This window comes from Manis pentadactyla, chromosome 3, assembly GCF_030020395.1.
Source record: "Manis pentadactyla isolate mManPen7 chromosome 3, mManPen7.hap1, whole genome shotgun sequence".
NCBI classification, from domain to species: Eukaryota; Metazoa; Chordata; class Mammalia; order Pholidota; family Manidae; genus Manis; species Manis pentadactyla.
In genome coordinates, this window is record NC_080021.1 from 52,528,722 (window position 1) to 52,542,101 (window position 13,380).

Consider the following 13,380-nt stretch of genomic DNA (forward strand, 5'->3'; position numbering starts at 1 on the left):
CTGTCAGCTTTTCTTTATTTTAAAAAACAACAAAAATTAGTTATCTGTTAATTCCACTTACTAAGAAAATTTGTTTTTTATTTTTTATCTGTGCTGGACAACCTAATCCCTCATCCAAATACTATTCTTTTAAATACTTGAAAATAGGTATCATTCCCCCTCAGCCCCGCCCCATAGTCACCATATCCATGCTCACGTGCAAATACACATACACACACACAGAAGCACACACATCCCTGGTTCATTCCTTCTCTAATGTCTTTAAATCCTATCCAATTAAGTCTGTCAAACTTCATTAAAGCCACTGTTTTTCCATTTCCACACCATCATGATCCCACTATCTTGTACCCCCTCAACACTCTTAAAAACAAGACCTGCAAAGGGTAAGTGATTTTCCCAAGGATACAAAGCTACCTATTTGTGGAATACAGGACATCAGTATTCTTCATCAGGCATGGCCCTCACAGTTCTTCATAGTGTTATTTCTTTGTATTTATTCACATTCAGATAGATAGATAGGCAGGCAGACCACCATGCTGATAGCCTACTAATATAATATTAGCAGCTTTACGTGAGAATCCAACTTTGGAAGACGATACTGGATGTTTCAAGCCAGAGACTGAAAATTCAGAATGCTTACCAATGTGCTCAATAAATAACAATTGAGATCTTTTAGTTGCTGTGACAGACATTTCAAAGAAGCAGTGTATCTAAATCAGACTGTATGAATTGGAAGCAATTCCTGGCTAAATGACATCTACCCAGTTTAGAATTATGCATTTCTCTTCCAAGTTTGACAAGAAAGTTTATTATACCCATCATCAGAGTCTAAAATGGCATCTTGGAAAATTGAACAGGTGCCAATAAGTACGCAGAAACACACCCTTAATCAGTCTCTGGCTTCTTGCAGAAAGAGGAACTGTGCACTGGCAAGAGAGTGATTATCATACAACACCCACCATGGTCTCGCTGACCCAGATAATAGAGCCCCAGCCCCCACTTCCTTCTCCTTGCAACCCACTCACTTCCCATACAACCCTATAGACACACATTTTATAAGGTGCAGGAATTTGGCCATTCATCCATAACCATCCATATGATCCCTAAGTAGAATTATTCCATTTGACAATAACGGCTACAAAATGTCTTGTGTTCACTAGGTATGATGGGAGAGGATTAACCAATGAAAGAACTAGGTGTCCCCACTAAATTGTTTTTGCTTCTCTCTGTAGCCTCCCATGGCCCCCCATTCACTATCTATGGGATGGGGTCAACTGACAACAATAGCCATTATTCATTCTCTCAGACTGTCTTCCTTTAATTAGGATCTATTAAAATATTCTACCTTCCATCTTCCCTCATTCGTCTTTATACCATATTTCTTTATAAAGCCCCATACCATTTTCTTCTATTTCTTCTTTCTTGACGATATCCTAGGCTCCTCTGCCTTAAATAAATAAATAAATGAAAGATTATAATATACCCAATCCTTGATGTCTGGATTATAATTTTTTTTTAAAAAGCATTTTAAAATAGTTTATTAGCATGTGCCATGAAGAGTAATGTTCTTACTCTAATTGACACTATAGGGATTTTTCCCTTCCATTCACTTAAAATATGACTTTTTAAACAGAAATATCCTTACAGTGACTCTAGGCAGAAACCTCCATTTATCTCCTAAAGATTATACAGAGCATATAATGGAGCTGTGAACTCTGTCATCTCATTGAATATAAATTCTTTGTCTCATGAAAATATTTTCCTGTAGTTGGTGATAATAGCTTCCTTACATAAAACACTATAAGCTTGTGCACATTACCCTGGATTTATGCACAGCTTCATAAAAGCCCAGACCTTATGTGAAACTGACTTGAACATACTAATTTACTTGTTCTTATTCTGACTCACTACACATCATTATTTGCGTCAAAGTTCATAAATCTTCATTTTGTAAAAGATTCATGTATAAGTCTTGACTGATTGAATGAAAATTGAGCTTATATACAGTATAGTAAAGAATAAAAGCATATGTGAATTTGGTATATACATTTTCTTTTGATGATAATAAACCACTACAGATGGATTTTCATGTTTCACCTTAATAAATTCCAGCAGCTCATTATTGTATAAATTAATACAAGGCAACTGTAAAACAGCGATTAGAACTACACTGCAAAACAGCACCATATTTTTGCGATCCTGACATTGTATGTATTAAGTTTAAATTCAGGAGAGTAATATTTTCCCATCTTTAACCTTTAAGCCCAGAAAAAATTCATTTAGCCAAGCAATATGCCCAAAATAAACCAAAATTACCTAATATATAGAGAGCATATAGTACAAGAAAGACACCTATATAGAACTAAGTATTTAAGTATGGTCTAAACTATTAAGACTGGACAGATAATTTTTCTCAAATAATTAACAGGTTTTTTTCCACATTTTGGTTATGATTAGAATCCATCTTTTTGAACCTATCATGTTTTTCTATTCCCACAATTCTCTCAATAATCAAAATACAATTAATAACAGAATAGCTTGAATTAGATTGAGTCTTTCAAAGTGAGAACATTATCAGTGTCAAATATAAAAACTTCTCATGTTGATTGATTGATAAAAATCTACAACAAAGAATTTTAATCCATTAAAGCAAGGTCACATCATTAAAGAGAGGAAATTTTAGTACAGGTATAAACATATGTGACAATATTAGACAGATGTTTAAATGTTACCTGCTTCCTTGAGCAGATGCATCATTCGTAGTTCTATTTCAGTAAGCAGAGAACATCATAGTGAAATAAACACACATTTGGCAGCAAGAGATCATCATTTTTATGAATTAAATTTTTTGAAGATGGAACGTTTTAAAGGATTTTGCTACAGTATATCATTGTTCCTGGTGTAAATTTATAGTGCCCTTTTTTCAAAATCAACTAAATCAAATCAAATTTGAATGATATGAAATGAACTGATGAAAAAAGCTGTTTCTAAGTCTTGGAAATGTTGTAGGCTTTTTTTGTGTGTCAAGTCAAATCTTCCTTGTAGCATGTTAATGTAAATTGTGGTAGTGAATGTCATAGCTCCATCTGCTCCAACAGTCTGTTGAAACATACAATTCTTTTCTAGGGAAAGGATTTTAGAATCTTTTAGAACATTGTTATGAGTACCCTTCCCAAATAAAATGTGTTTTGGCAAAATCAGTTCTTCACCAATGACCTAATTATCTACCCTGGCAAAATTTCTGAGTGATATTCCCCAGAAGTTAAAAATATTTCTTCTCTATTCCTAGAAAGGGCTAATCAGCTCTTGATAGCATCCTCCATCCCATGTGCATCCATCCACATCAGTGCAGCAGACACTGCATTTAGAAATCACTGTGGGAGTTAGAACTTCTTCATAACAGAATTTAATTTTGGAAAAGGGAAAGAAGTCAAAGGGAAAACAGATTTCAGTCACAGCAGGGGTGGACGTAGAGAATCCTTGGGTTCAGATTCCCAAAACACCAGCATCAGGAAAGAACCTGTCCCAAGAATCAGAAAGCCTCAGTGGCTCTGCTACTTCTACAGAGGGAGCTTGTGCAAGTTACCTAACATTCAAAGTCTCACTTTCCTCATCTTTAATAACAAAATCTACATTGATGAGCAAATGAAACTTTTCGTGAAAGTGGAAAGCTCTGTATCTCTATAGAGCTTTGTTATTTAACGTTGGGATGTGACCTATTTTTTTCTTATAAACATTAGAGAATAAAAATCTGTGTATTATGCAAAAATGCATGTTGTATATTTTTAAGCCCCAATTTAAATTTGACAAAATAAATAAAACAGAGTAACTTCGAGCATCTTTGAGTATTAAATTGGAAGACATCTTAAAGATCATTTAATTCAACTCCCTCATTTAAAGAACTTTTTTAAAATGGTTATCAGAAAAGTCAAATGCTTTGACACTGATCTTAGTGCAGTATTTTAAATTGGCTAAAAATGGGCTTATTATAAAACCATGTTAAAGTTAGAATATACTGCTTTTAGCAAAAGAACACTTCATTGTATACATGTATTTATTAACACAATGTGTTAGGTGCTGTTCAGGGTAGGACTGAACTAGCTAACATCAGGACAGGTTTTGAGAAAAATAAGCACAATCTTGTCTCCAAAGTACTATAAGGGAAAGAAAACAAACAAAAATTACAATTTCTTATAAAACGAAATATATTCTTACCATATGCTACAGCAATCACACTTCTTGGTATTTACCCAAAGGAGCTGAAAACTGTCCATACAAAAACCTACATGCGAATGTTTATAGCAACTTTATTCAAACTGCCAAAACTTGGAAGCTACCAAGATGTCCTTTAGTAGGTGAATGAATAAATAAACTGTGATACATCTAGACAATGGAGTATTATTCAGCACTGAAAAGAAATGAGCTATCAAGCCATGGAAACGTGCAAGAAACTTAAAAGCATATACCAAGTGAAATAAGTAAATCTGAAAAGGCTACACACTGTATAATTTCAATTATATACCATTCTGTAAACAGCAAAATTAGCAAAGTTTTACTGGAGACAATAAAAAGATCAGTGGTTTCTAGGGGTTAGGGAGGAAGGAGAAATGAATAGGAAGAGTACAGAGAATTTTTAAGGCACTGAAACCATTCTGCAGGATATGGTAATGGAGATACACATCATTATACACATTTGTCCAAACCTATGGAATGTACAACAACAAGAGTAAGCTGTGATGTAAACTGTGGACTTTGGGTGATAATGATGTCAGTGTAGGCTCAGCAGTTGTAACAAATGTACCACTGTTCTGGGGCATGTTGATAATGGAAGAGTATACGAATGTGTGTGGTGAGAGGATAGATAGGAAATCTCTGCACCTTCCTTTCAATTTTGTTGTGAACGTAACATTGCTCTTAAAAAAATAGTTTTAACGAATAATCATAATTGACCTGATTGTTTATAGTTCATGATGCGTGATCAAAACTGGAAGTTTCTGTGATGACTGCCCTTGCACTGTTTACCATGTAAGAACTTATTCACTATGTAAGAACTTGTTCACCATGTAAAAACTTGTTCATTATGCTTCAGAAGATTGGAGACTGTTGAGAATTAGGCTTGGGGTTGACTAATGATTGTGCATTGAGTCCCCTATACAGAATTTTATTGTTGTTAACAACCATATGATCAATAAATATGAGAGATGCCCTCAAAAAAAAAAAGTTTTAAAAAAGGTGTATGTCATGGGCACAGGCAAAGACCATAATAAATATGTATAATACCATAAAGTTTACAAGAGAAACAGGTCACATCCCAACCTGTTGTTTTACACTTATTATTAGTAACTGTGCCAACCCATTCCTTGTAAATTTAGGTAAAATATTCTGTATCTCCTATCTTGTGAACCTAATTGACCTCTGATTATGAATATAAATCTTTTTCAGAACAGACTTCCCCTGTGAATCCTTTTTTCTTTTTCCCAGGTAGCAATCACTAGTAGCATTCTGGGTATATTGCTATTACAGCAGTTATCAGTTGCAATATATGGCAACTATTGGTTTATTCATGTGCCCCCTCTATGCTATGAGATCCATAAAAAGGGAGAAGACTGCCTTCTCTGACTAGGGGTTTCCTCATGCTGCCATCCCCTTCTTTGCCCTTTACACATGTAGCAAGGAGTCTGTAACATTGAGAAAATGAAAAACATTTGTCCAATCAGTGTGAGTAGCTTGAAGTGACAGTAAAACAAAAGATCTGGAGTATTGCCTTCTACAAAGAAGAAAGGTTAATAATGAAAGTGGTCAAACATGCTCTCTTGTGGGAAAACAGTTTTACCAATAACTGTATTAACCAATAACTACATTGACCATTAACTATAGTAACCTCCAAGCTTCCAATGCCCTCAAACATTGTGGGGACAATGTCATAAGTAGAGCACAAACTAAGTGAAAGTGGAACCTGATAATCAGTTAGAGTGAGGGTATGAGGGATTTGTTCTGTTTGCGAAAGTTAAACACTAGGTCTGTTTTTCCACAGTGACTTAATGAGTCAACAGTGTCACTCCCTTTATTAAATTACACATCTGTCCATTGATTGATATTCTCCTAAAAAAAGCTTGAATTTACTTCTATACCTATGCTTATTCAGTGATGGTTTTTAAAGATAAAATTTTTTTTTTAATTGAAGGATAGTTGACACACAGTATTACATTACATTAGTTTCAGGTGTACAACATAGTGATTCAACATTTACATACATGACAATTCTAGATACCAGCTATCACCATACCAAGCTGTTACAATATCTTGACTACATTAATTACATCCCGGTTACTTATTATTTTACCATTGGAAGTGTGTATTTTTTTCTTTTTTTTGTGTGAGGGCATCTCTCATATTTATTGATCAAATGGTTGTTAACAACAATAAAATTCTGTGTAGGGGAGTCAATGCTCAATGCACAATCATTAATCCACCCTAAGCCTAATTTTCGTCAGTCTCCAATCTTCTGAGGCATAACAAACAAGTTCTTACATGGAGAACAAATTCTTACATAGTGAATAAGTTACATGGTGAACAGTACAAGGGCAGCCATCACAGAAACCTTCAGTTTTGCTCATGCATTATGAACTATAAACAGTCAGTTCAAATATGAATACTCATTTGATTTTTATACTTGATTTATATGTGGATACCACATTTCTCTCTTTATTATTATTATTTTTAATAAAATGCTGAAGTGGTAGGTAGATACAAGATAAAGGTAGAAAACATAGTTTAGTGTTGTAAGAGAGCAAATGTAGATGATCAGGTGTGTGCCTGTAGACTATGTGTTAATCCAAGCTAGACAAGGGCAATAAAACATCCACGTATGCAGAAGATTTCTCTCAGAACAGGGGGGGTGAGGTTCTAAGCCTCACCTCTGTTGATCCCAAATTTCTCACCTGATGGCCCCCCTGCGACTGTGCCTGTCTTAGGTTGTTCCTCCCTTGAGGAATCTTACCCGTCTCTGGCTAACCAGTCATCTTCCAGGGCCATACAGGGAAATGTTATGTTGGTAAGTGAGAGAGAAGCCTTATTGTTTGAAAAGGTTAGCTTTTTATTTCTTTGCATATTTATGCCCTGTGGCTTCTATGCCAAGCATTTGTCTTGAGGTATCTTTACCACTTGGAAGAATTATGATACTCGGAAAATTTGATATGAGGCATGAATTCTATTTAAGGGTTGTAATTAGGAAGGAAGAAGAAAACCTATAGAAGTACCAGGCGGAAGAAAACATGGGAAGATTGATTATTTCTTTGACATATCTTCTTGTAGAGTAACTTCAGCATGTATAGGTTTTAAACTACTAATTAAATTGTGCACACACATCAACATAATAGGAGTATAGTTACATAACCAAAGCATACCTGTACTTAACAGCCATCTCCAGTGAAACCAAGAGAACCAGTTAGGCACCTTAGGCATTTGTGAAAACTTATCTATGATATGGTGGATATTGTCCAACTGAACTTGAACAGTCTTAGAGAAATCAGACAAATTAAAACAACCCATTCCTGGGGACTCTTCACATCCCATATGTTCTTTTAACAGTACATAGTCTGTAGTTGTAAGATTTTGGAGTGCTACAATTTGCACTTCTCCTAATTCTTGGTTGAGTTCCAACAGTATAGATCCAGTCAAATTTGTTGTTTTACTGTATGCACAGGCCAGCTTAGATATCTCCTTCCTCATTCCCATGGCAAGTCCAGGAACTGGTGGGATGAGTGCATCTACAGCTGTAGCAGTGCGTGGATCTTTGTTGGGGCTTTTTGATGATCATCTTCTGGCATGAGTCTTCCCGAGAGTGCTGATGTTGGAAGTTCTTTTTCATATAGTATCTTAGTTCATTTTCGGGGTAGCCCAATTAGGCTTTGATCCTCTGTATAAACACAAACAGACCCTTTGCCTACACTTTTATATGCCCTTTATACTCTTGTGTAGAACTCATTGGAGGTTACCACACAGGAACTGCCCTTTTTTTTTTTTTTTTGGTATCACTAATCTACACTTACATGACGAATATTATGTTTACTAGGCTCTCCCTATACCAGGTCCCCCCTAAAAACCCCTTTACAGTCACTGTCCATCAGCATAGCAAAATGTTGTAGAATCACTACTTGCCTTCTCTGTGTTGTACAGCCCTCCCTGTTCTCCTACCCCCCCATGCATGCTAATCTTAATACCCCCCTTGTTCTCCCCCCCTTATCCCTCCCTACCCACCCATCCTCCCCAGTCCCTTTCCCTTTGGTACCTGATAGTCCATTCTTGAGTTCTGTGATTCTGCTGCTGTTTTTTTCCTTCAGTTTTTCCTTTGTTCTTATATTCCACAGATAAGTGAAATCATTTGGTATTTCTCTTTCTCTGCTTGGCTTGTTTCACTGAGCATAATACCCTCCAGCTCCATCCATGTTGCTGCGAATGGTTGGATTTGCCCTTTTCTTATGGCTGAGTAGTATTCCATTGTGTATATGTACCACATCTTCTTTATCTATTCATCTATCGATGGACATTTAGGTTGCTTCCAATTCTTGGCTATTGTAAATAGTGCTGCGATAAACATAGGGGTGCATTGATCTTTCTCATACTTGATTGCTGCATTCTTAGGGTAAATTCCTAGGAATGCAATTCCTGGGTCAAATGGTAGGTTTCTTTTGAGCATTTTGATGTACCTCCATACTGCTTTCCACAATGGTTGAACTAACTTACATTCCCACCAGTAGTGTAGGAGGGTTCCCCTTTCTCCACAGCCTTGCCAACATTTGTTGTTGTTTGTCTTTTGGATGGCAGCCATCCTTACTGGTGTGAGGTGATACCTCATTGTAGTTTTAATTTGCATTTCTCTGATAATTAGCGATGTGGAACATCTTTTCATGTGTCGGTTGGCCATCTGTATTTCTTTTTCGGAGAACTGTTCAGTTCCTCTGCCCATTTTTTAATTGGGCTATTTGTTTTTTGTTTGTTGAGGCGTGTGAGCTCTTTATATATTCTGGACGTCAAGCCTTTATCGGATGTGTCATTTTCAAATATATTCTCCCATACTGTAGGGTCCCTTTTTGTTCTATTGATGGTGTGTTTTGCTGTACAGAAGCTTTTCAGCTTAATATAGTCCCACTTGTTCATTTCTGCTGTTGTTTTCCTTGCCCGGGGAGATATGTTCAAGAAGAGGTCACTCATGTTTATGTCTAAGAGGTTTTTGCCTATGTTTTCTTCCAAGAGTTTAATGGTTTCATGACTTACATTCAGGTCTTTGATCCATTTTGAGTTTACTTTTGTATATGGGGTTAGACAATGGTCCAGTTTCATTCTCCTACATGTAGCTGTCCAGTTTTGCCAGCACCGTCTGTTGAAGAGACTGTCATTTCGCCATTGTATGTCCATGGCTCCTTTATCAAATATTAATTGACCATATATGTCTCGGTTAATGTCTGGATTCTCTAGTCTGTTCCATTGGTCTGTGGCTCTGCTCTTGTGCCAGTACCAAATTGTCTTGATTACTATGGCTTTATAGTAGAGCTTGAAGTTGGAGAGTGAGATCCCCCCTACTTTATTCTTCTTTCTCAGGATTGCTTTGGCTATTCGGGGTCTTTGGTGTTTCCATATGAATTTTTGAATTATTTGTTCCCATTCATTGAAGAATGTTGCTGGTAGTTTCATAGGGATTGCATCAAATCTGTATATTGCTTTGGGCAGGATGGCCATTTTGACGATATTAATTCTTCCTAGCCATGAGCATGGGATGAGTTCCCATCTGTTAGTGTCCCCTTTAATTTCTCTTAAGAGTGACTGGTAGTTTTCAGAGTATAAGTCTTTCACTTCTTTGGTTAGCTTTATTCCTAGGTATTTTATTTTTTTTGATGCAATTGTGTATGGAGTTGTTTTCCTGATTTCTCTTTCTGTTGGTTCATTGTTAGTGTATAGGAAAGCCACAGATTTCTGTGTGTTGATTTTGTATCCTACAACTTTGCTGTATTCCGATATCAGTTCTAGTAGTTTTGGGGTGGAGTCTTTAGGGTTTTTTATGTACAGTATCTTGTCATCTGCAAATAGTGACAGTTTAACTTCTTCTTTACCAATCTGGATTCCTTGTATTTCTTTGTTTTGTCTGATTGCTGTGGCTAGGACCTCCAGTACTATGTTAAATAACAGTGGAGAGAGTGGGCATCCCTGTCTAGGTCCCGATCTCAGAGGAAATGCTTTCAGCTTCTCGCTGTTCAATATAATGTTGGCTGTGGGTTTATCATAGATGGCCTTTATTATGTTGAGGTACTTGCCCTCTATTCCCATTTTGCTGAGAGTTTTTATCATGAATGGATGTTGAACTTTGTCAAATGCTTTTTCAGCATCTATGGAGATGATCATGTGGTTTTTGTCTTTCTTTTTGTTGATGTGGTGGATGATGTTGATGGACTTTCGAATGTTGTACCATCCTTGCATCCCTGGGATGAATCCCACTTGGTCATGGTGTATGATCCTTTTGATGTATTTTTGAATTCGGTTTGCTAATATTTTGTTGAGTATTTTTGCATCTAAGTTCATCAGGGATATTGGTCTGTAGTTTTCTTTTTTGGTGGGGTCTTTGCCTGGTTTTGGTATTAGGGTGATGTTAGCTTCATAGAATGAGTTTGGGAGTATCCCCTCCTCCTCTATTTTTTAGAAAACTCTAAGGAGAATGGGTATTATGTCTTCCCTGTATGTCTGATAAAATTTCGAGGTAAATCCTTCTGGCCCGGGGGTTTTGTTCTTTGGTAGTTTTTTGATTACTGCTTCAATTTCATTGATGGTAATTGGTCTGTTTAGATTTTCTGTTTCTTTCTGGGTCAATCGTAGAAGGTTGTACTTTTCTAGGAAGTTGTTCATTTCTCCTAGGTTTCCCAGCTTGTTAGCATATAGGTTTTCATAGTAGTCTCTAATAATTCTTTGTATTTCTGTGGGGTACGTCGTGATTTTTCCTTTCTCGTTTCTGATACTGTTGATTTGTGTTGACTCCCTTTTCTTCTTAATAAGTCTGGCTAGAGGCTTATCTATTTTGTTTATTTTCTCGAAGAACCAGCTCTTGGATTCATTGATTTTTGCTATTGTTTTATTCTTCTCAATTTTATTTATTTTTTCTCTGATCTTTATTATGTCCCTCCTTCTGCTGACCTTAGGCCTCATTTCTTCTTCTTTTTCCAATTTCGATAATTGTGACATTAGACCATTCATTTGGGATTGTTCTTCCTTTTTTAAATATGCTTGGATTGCTATATGCTTTCCTCTTAAGACTGCTTTTGCTGTGTCCCACAGAAGTTGGGGCTTAGTGTTGTTGTTGTCATTTTTTTCCATATATTGCTGGATCTCCATTTTGATTTGGTCATTGATCCATTGATTATTTAGGAGCGTGTTGTTAAGCCTCCATGTGTTTGGGAGCCTCTTTGTTTTCTTTGTACAGTTTATTTCTAGTTTCATGCCTTTGTGGTCCGAAAAGTAGGTTGGTAGGATTTCAATCTTTTGGAATTTTCTGAGGCTCTTTTTGTGGCCTAGTATGTGGTCTATTCTGGAGAATGTTCCATGTGCACTTGAGAAGAATGTATATCCTGTTGCTCTTGGATGTAGAGTTCTATAGATGTCTATTAGGTCCATCTGCTCTACTGTGTTGTTCAGTGTTTCCATGTCCTTACTTATTTTCTGCCCAGTGGATCTATCCTTTGGGGTGAGTGGTGTGTTGAAGTCTCCTAGAATGAATGCATTGCAGTCTATTTCCCCCTTTAGTTCTGTTAGTATTTGTTTCACATATGCTGGTGCTCCTGTGTTGGGTGCATATATATTTAGAATTGTTATATCCTCTTGTTGGACTGAGCCCTTTATCATTATGTAGTGTCCTTCTTTATCTCTTGTTACTTTCTTTGTTTTGAAGTCTATTTTGTCTGATATTAGTACTGCAACCCCTGCTTTCTTCTCTCTGTTGTTTGCTTGAAATATGTTTTTCCATCCCTTGACTTTTAGTCTGTACATGTCTTTGGGTTTGAGGTGAGTTTCTTGTAAGCAGCATATAGATGGGTCTTGCTTTTTTATCCATTCTATTACTCTATGTCTTTTGATTGGTGCATTCAGCCCATTAACGTTTAGGGTGACTATTGAAAGATATGTACTTATTGCCATTGCAGGCTTTAAATTCGTGGTTACCAAAGGTTCAAGGTTAGCCTCTTTAGTATCTTACTGCCTAACTTAGCTCGCTTATTGTGCTGTTATATACACTATCTGGAGATTCTTTTCTTCTCCCCCTTCTTATTCCTCCTCCTCGATTCTTCATATGTTGGGTGTTTTGTGCTGTGCTCTTTCTAGGAGTGCTCCCATCTAGAGCAGTCCCTGTAAGATGTTCTGTAGAGGTGGTTTGTGGAAAGCAAATTCCCTCAGCTTTTGTTTGTCTGGGAATTGTTTAATCCCACCGTCATATTTGAATGATAGTCATGCTGGATACAGTATCCTTGGTTCAAGGCCTTTCTGTTTCATTGTATTAAATATATCATGCCATTCTCTTCTGGCCTGTAGGGTTTCTGTCGAGAAGTCTGATGTTAGCCTGATGGGTTTTCCTTTATAGGTGACCTTTTTCTCTCTAGCTGCCTTTAAAACTCTTTCTTTGTCCTTGATCTTTGCCATTTTAATTATTATGTGTCTTGGTGTTGTCCTCCTTGGATCCTTTCTGTTGGGGGTTCTGTGTATTTCCGTGGTCTGTTCGATTATTTCCTCCCCCAGTTTGGGGAAGTTTTCAGCAATTATTTCTTCTAAGATACTTTCCATCCCTTTTCCTCTCTCTTCTTCTTCTGATACCCCTATAATACGGATTTTGTTCCTTTTGGATTGGTCACACAGTTCTCTTAATATTGTTTCATTCCTGGAGATCCTTTTATCTCTCTCTGTGTCAGCTTCTATGTGTTCCTGTTCTCTGGTTTCAATTCCATCAATGGCCTCTTGCATCCTATCCATTCTGCTTATAAACCCTTCCAGAGTTTGTTTTATTTCTGTAACTTCTTTTCTGGCATCTGTGATCTCCCTCCGGACTTCATCCCATTTCTCTTGCGTATTTCTCTGCATCTCTGTCAGCATGTTTATGATTTTTATTTTGAATTCTTTGTCAGGTTAGGTCTGTCTCCTTCTCTGGTGTTGTCTCTGTGATCTTTGTCTGCCTGTAGCTTTGCCTTTTCATGGTGATAGGAATAGTTTGCAGAGCTGGGATGAGTGATGGCTGGAAGAACTTCCCTTCTTTTTGGTTTGTGGCCCTCCTCTCCTGGGAGAACAGCGACCTCTAGTGGCTTGTGCTGGGCAGCTGCGCGCAGACAGGGCTTCTGCTTCCTCCCCGGCTAC